Below are 7,402 nucleotides of genomic sequence, written 5' to 3' on the forward strand. Positions count from 1 at the left end.
ACTTAATTTAGGACATTTTTACTTATTTCTAGATCGTTTTTGCAGTGTAGAGAATCAACTTAGCGTTTTTACTAAAGTAAAAGTAGCATTTTAAAAACTACTTAAAGTATAAATGTAAAAGTAATGCAGGAAAAAATGTTAAGGACTGATGCTTTACTGCTCTTCCCTATTAAAGGAACATTTTCCTACAACTCTGGATGATAACTTCCTTAGACTTCATTTTCTTAGTTTTATAACTAATAGTAAAGGTGTGAAATTTAACTTTGAATCCTCTCGAAAAAAAATGTATTTTTGGTATGTGGTGAACAACAAGTTGGGGCAGCACCGATTCCAACCACCAAAAAATTAATTGTCTGGATGAAAAATTATTATTCTTTTTTAAATACCAACATGCTGTAATGAAAATGAGCTTAAATGAAACAAAACTATCAAGTCAATTTTTTTTTTTTTTTTACAGTGTCCTGTCTGGCGATGTGGCAATAAGAATAATTGTCTTGATGCCAAAAAAAGAGCCCAACAGATTTTATTTTCACTAGTGAAGCAGTACGGCTATCGCCATATTGTTCCGCTTGATTTATGCATATAAATAGCTTTATTATAATTCATGTAGGGAGTTTTACAGATTATATGGACACTGCAATGTAAGTAAACAGGAAAGGAAAAACAGAAAAAAAGGAGAAAAGATGAAAGAAAGAGGAGATTAAAGTGATACAATGATAAAACATCTTCATTCTGCTTCATCACCTGCAAAGAGATGTAAAAAGAACAGCACAACCAAGAGATATAGTATAAGAGATACAATAAAGTAACACCTTGATACTATCGCTGAAATATAAGTAGTATTATAAGTAAGTATAAGCAGTATTATCTAATCTGACAGTAGAAGTAAACAGTAGAAGTAAAAACGTTGTCTAAAAATGATGACTCCAGTAAAGTATATAGAACCAACATTTCTACTTAAGTAAGGTAACAAAGTATTTGTACTTTGGTACTTCACACCTTTGATGCTGATAAATTTACATTTTCTTTCCTCTACTTTAAAATGTGTCATTAAAAAAAAATCACACTATAAATAGTTAATCAAATTTGATTGATTTAAATAGATAACTTGATTGATTGGTTTAAAAGTCAGTGTAGTCGCCTTGATAATGAATGAAACAGTCCATTGCACTGGAAAAACAATTTAGAAATAAGAAAAAATGTCTTAAATTAATGTATTTACCTTTAATTTCAGTAGGTAAATGAGATAGTTTGCCAAAGGAATTAGTGTTTTTACTTTTATAATAAGATAATTATATAATATGTACTTGAAATAAGACAATGCATTTGTGTTTTCTTATTTTAAGTGTAAATTGTCTTGTTGCATTGGCAAGATGTTTATTTTACCTCCTCAATCCGAGAACAAATGCACTTATTTTAAGAAAAAATAAGTTCTCTAGATTTTGATTGTTTTGCAGTGTGGAGACAAACTGAATCTGGCAAATAAGGGAGTGACTCAGGTGAGATTCACACTGTTTAACAGGCTGTGTGTTTGAGCAAACTGAGATCTCAGCTCCATCAGCAACACTCACCATGATGCAATGAAAAAAAAAAAAAAAAAAAAAAAGCAAAGGTGGTGCTGCCCTCTTGTGGCGATATTCAGTCACCTCTCAGATCTCCTTCTTAAAAGAAGCTTTAAAAAGTTAAAGTTTAAGTAATTTTTAAAACATTTTTGTCCAGAAGTATTAATTAACAAGACATGCATCTGGTTATGTTAGTTGTCCTGTGCGTTAAAATAGAGTTTTGGTTTTGAAGTGTGAAAAAAAAGTCAGAATAGTGCTGGAAACTCATTTAAACCTTCTTAACACTCGCCCATTTAAAGTAATATAATGTATTTGGTGGATGTTGCTTCATTTTATATGATAGAACTTAAAATTTTCCTTCAGTAAAATAGACAAAAAGAAATGCATTTTATCTATGTGCAAATCTTAAATAAAACTGTTAAAATTGCTCACAGTTATGGAAAACAAGTATCCTTAACATGAAAAGGGGTTGCTGTTAAAGTTTGTAAAAATTTGATATTTTAAGGATTATTCTACTTTTTCTCAACATGTTTTGCAGATGGGTTAATTTATTCTAAAGTATCTTTTAATTTAAGAGGTAATAAAAACTCACTGATTGATTTTAATTAAGAGATTGCAACATGATCTAATTTATTGCTGTAATTATGCTAAACGTTATCTTTAAAACACAATGATATCAATTTGCCATCTGAACCTGTACAATTCTTTTACAGGAACCATATTTGAAGCTGTGAAAAGTGAATGTTTAGTTTAATTGAATTGGATCGAGGTAATTTGACTCATCAAAGCATCATTTGGTCCAATTTTTGGTTCATTTGATTTAAAATCAAATCAATCATCAAATTTACTTCAACTTACTTGAATTCAAAGTTTAATTCAATCTAATTGAATTCATTGTTTATTTAAAGCAGATCAAGTCCAATTTTCTGTTTAACTCGTGTAAGCTGAAATTGTATTGCTTTGCAATAATTTAATTTCTATTTTGTTCACATCAGCTACATTTTTGATCCAGCTACTTTCTGTTAAGCTCAACACAGTTTTGATTTTCTTTAGCTTAATTTAACCCTGTAATGCCAAATGTATCGTATTTGATACATACGGTTTCTGAAATGTTTTGCATCTGACCCCTTTTGCATAATTTAATGGTAAAAACTTTGCTCAAAATCCTATTGTACACAATCAGATATACCTGATAACAGCCAGTGGAAGACTACACAAAACTGTCTTATCGCATAGTAATGAATTATTAATATCAAAAATTTATTTCTGTTTTTTCTTTTTACATATTTTGTTAAAAGGACAAATAAGGAATTCAAACAAAAAAAAGTAATTTTCTGTTTTGTTTTATTCTTGGATCGGGCTTTAAAGGGTTAACAGAAATTAATTTTCTACTAAGACATTAAAATAGAATTTAATCTAGGTCTTTAACATATATTTCCTGTTTTTGTTTAATATTAGAAGCGCTCTGAGATGGCTGACATTTCATCCTATAGTATCTAATTCTATCAAAAGCCAAAGTCCATTTAATCCAATTAGTTTTAAAACAGTGCAAACATAGAGTAAGATTGAAAAGAACTGCATATGGCCTAAATAAAGGTTATTTTATTTATATATGAATGAGCTGTTGCTCAATTTAACTGAGCAACTTAGCTGACAGCAACCTCTCCTGCCAAAAAAAAACATGTAGTAACAGGGAGGAGAAATTACCGCTGAATAGGAAGAACCTTCCTGCCAAACCAGGTTTAGCAGAACCGACAATCTGCAGAGATTGGCTGGCAGATAAGAGGACAGCAAGATGCCAGAATTACTTTTCTTAAATAAGAAAGACAAGAAAATGAGAGCATAGTTTTAAACAATGTGGGGAAAGAGAGAGAAGTAGAGACCACAAAGTTAATGGCTCTAAAGGTTGCAGATAATGCAGATAATATCGATGGATGATTAACTTGCAGTTGAATGATAGATAAGTCTAACATCAGTTGTGCATTTGAATTTTTATCATGACAATAATAAAAGTTTTGTTTATTAGAAAATAAACACGCTTTTCAGGGGCCAACTTGTGACAGTTGGGAGCCATAGAAGTGAGGAAAGGGGCCATAAAATAAACTGAACAAGAGAACAAACTGAAACCAAGTGAGAGAAAAATCCTCTTTGTTAATTTGACCAGAAAACCTTCAGTTCAGCAGAGGTTTAGTTTTCAGGGTAAACAACAGAGTTCCTTCAAATGGTATTTAATTAGATCTCAGGTATGGGGGTAGTGGGCGGTGCTGCCCTCTAGTGGTGGAGCCATTTTAAAGGGAGAAACCTGCTTTTAAAGGGAAGTCTGCTCCAATGGCAGAGCTGGAGCAAATGCATTAAATTACTGCTGGGTTAAAATCTTTAAAATAAATGTAGTTTGTATTTTAGTGGTAAAAATACAACCTATAATGTGGGTAAATTCAGATGTGGGTAGAGTTCCCAAAATTTTGCTCAAGTAAGTTTTACTATCTCACTGTATTTTTGCTCCAATAAAAGTGCTAACGGTAAAAATATGTCCATCCAAGAAATATACAAGTAAGAGTAGAACAGTACTTGGTAAAAAGGCTTATTTACTATTCATATAATAGCATCTGGTTTGATAATTAAAAAATAAATATGTCAGGTTACACAACATATGAAGTTATACGCAAATTCTGGTGCTTCAAAGATAAAGATAAAAGGAAAATAAACATTCAACATACATTAATTACGCTATAAAACATCAAGTGGAAGAAACACTTTTCAAAATATATTCTTTGTTTTGTTTTTTTTTGTCATAAAACATGGATTTGAGACATATTGCATATAATGTCCATAGGTTACAATAGAGTAAGTTACTGCCACATGATAAAGCTTACAGCATGTTGTATTTTCTCTTTTAAATGACGCATTCGGATAAGCAGATAGAAAATAACATTAAACCAATAAAAAAAATAAATTTTACTGTAATAAAAATTGGCGGTTTGCGTGTCTCTGGTGCATATTTGTGTAAAAACATGCTTGATTTCCTAAAGTTACTCACAATGAATAGAGTAGTCTGAAACTTTACTCAGTTTAAGAGTAGTGATTGTTTATTATATTGTTTTTTTTTTTTTTACACAAGAAAACACAAGTAAAACTACTCAAAGAAGTATTTTTTTTAACAAAAAATTACTGAAATAAATGTAACTAAGTAAATGTAAATAGTTACAAACCACCTCTGGGTACATTTATTGAGTGGGTAAAATTTAAGGTTGCCAAAATTATTAGAAAACCTAACAATTGTTATAAATCTATGAAAAATGACTTCTGTAATTAATACGTTGCTTTTCAGGGTTGACTTTCTGGTTAATTATGAACAGGAGGTAAAACAACTGCACATTTATTTCTAGAACTGCGCTAACAGTGATGTGAAGAGGCAACTGGAGATTTTAAATCGCACCCCTGATAATGTCGTCTTATATCCAGACAAGAGTTAGAGTTTACAACGATTAATACCACATTAATATAAAAGGGGAACCGTGCCAAACCTGGATAAAGACATAACTTTATCCCCAGTTAACCCCAGATATCAATAAAGGTGGAAGGAAATCTTGAAAGCTTACAGTTAGAGAACTGCAACAAAGTGGGGCATCAATCTAAGCAGCAAAGACTTCATCTACACTCACCGGCCACTTTATTAGGTACCCCATGCTAGTAACGGGTTGGACCCCCTTTTGACTTCAGAACTGCCTCAATTCTTGGTGGCATAGATTCAACAAGGTGCTGGAAGCATTCCTCAGGGAGTTTGGTCCATATTGACATGATGGCATCACACAGTTGCAGCAGATTTGTCAGCTGCACATCCATGATGAAAATCTCCCGTTCCACCACATCCCAAAGATGCTCTATTGGATTGAGATCTGGTGACTGTGGAGGCCATTTGAGTACAGTGAACTCATTGTCATGTTCAAGAAACCAGTCTGAGATGATTCCAGCTTTATGACATGGCGCATTATCCTGCTGAAAGTAGCCATCAGAAGTTGGGTACATTGTGGTCATAAAGGGATGGACATGGTCAGCAACAATACTCAGGTAGGCTGTGGCGTTGCAACGATGCTCAATTGGTACCAAGGGGCCCAAAGAGTGCCAAGAAAATATTCCCCACACCATGACACCACCACCACCAGCCTGAACCGTTGATACAAGGCAGGATGGATCCATGCTTTCATGTTGTAGACGCCAAATTCTGACCCTACCATCCGAATGTCGCAGCAGAAATCGAGACTCATCAGACCAGGCAACGTTTTTCCAATCTTCTATTGTCCAATTTCGATGAGCTTGTGCAAATTGTAGCCTCAGTTTCCTGTTCTTAGCTGAAAGGAGTGGCACCCGGTGTGGTCTTCTGCTGCTGTAGCCCATCTGCCTCAAAGTTCCACGTACTGTGCGTTCAGAGATGCTCTTCTGCCCACCTTGGTTGTAACGGGTGGTTATTTGAGTCACTGTTGCCCTTCTATCAGCTCCAACCAGTCTGGCCATTCTCCTCTGACCTCTGGCATCAACAAGGCATTTCCGCCCACAGAACTGCCGCTCACTGGATGTTTTTTCTTTTTCGGACCATTCTCTGTAAACCCTAGAGATGGTTGTGCGTGAAAATCCCAGTAGATCAGCAGTTTCTGAAATACTCAGACCAGCCCTTCTGGCACCAACAATCATGCCACGTTCAAAGTCACTCAAATCACCTTTCTTCCCCATACTGATGCTCGGTTTGAACTGCAGGAGATTGTCTTGACCATGTCTACATGCCTGAATGCACTGAGTTGCTGCCATGTGATTGGCTGCTTAGAAATTAAGTGTTAACGAGCAGTTGGACAGGTGTACCTAATAAAGTCACCAATGTGACAAAAACAATCTAATTAGGTTTGTTTTAGACTAAAAAAGGGACTATTTCTAAAAGAATATCAAGCCTGCTGTTTGGTACGGAGGAGGATCTGTGATGATGTGGGCTTTTTAGAGAGAACATTCGGGAACGTAAAGAACATTATTAGAGAATTTCTGATCTTAAAGTTAAAAATAAACATCAGGTGATGAGTTGGTCAATGCATCTCTGTCAGCAATGGATTTACAAGATTCAATTTATCTTTTTTTTTTATCCATTTCTCGCCTCTATTTCACAGATAAATATAATGTATTTTACATTCTCTCTAAAACAAGCCCTTCATCATGCAGATGCATGGTGTTAAGAAGAGAATCAAGAGTTTTTGATTAATTAGATAAATAAAAGGATAGGTCTGCTAAAAAAAAGAGCAGAAAAAAATATCCATTAACTTTTAAATAGCCAACCAGGTATTGCATTTTAACAGAAGCAGAAGACAGCAATAATGCACAACAAGTCATCGTTTAATAGAAGGCAAGAAAAAAACAGCTGAATCAAGTTAAAGTAGAATTACATGAAAATCCATTTAAACTTTATTGGCCAATTTGGTGCAAACAAACGAGCACTGTCATTACTTCTTATCAGGCCCCCAAAAACTCATGTGCAATCATCATTTATCAGTAGACCGATTCTCGATAAGGATGGGGAGGCAACTTATTACAATGAGAAACGCTTTGCTAATCACTTGATTGCGATCATATTTAAAGGTCTTGTGTTGTAAAATAAGGCAGGAGACAAGAGGACAAAGGTCAACAGATAGGAGGAATAAAAACAAAACAAAAAAACATAACAAAACAAGGCTCTCCTACCAGAGCTGTTGATATCTGCAGCTCCTCCAGAGTCTCTATGGCTGCTTCTCTAATTAGTCCTGTCCGTTAAGGCAGACTGGAGGGGATAGGGTACAATGTCTATTGGAAAATTATGGAATAAA

The sequence above is a fragment of the Cyprinodon variegatus genome, unplaced genomic scaffold (assembly GCF_000732505.1).
Source record: "Cyprinodon variegatus isolate N-32 unplaced genomic scaffold, C_variegatus-1.0 Scaffold695, whole genome shotgun sequence".
Lineage (NCBI taxonomy): Eukaryota > Metazoa > Chordata > Actinopteri > Cyprinodontiformes > Cyprinodontidae > Cyprinodon > Cyprinodon variegatus.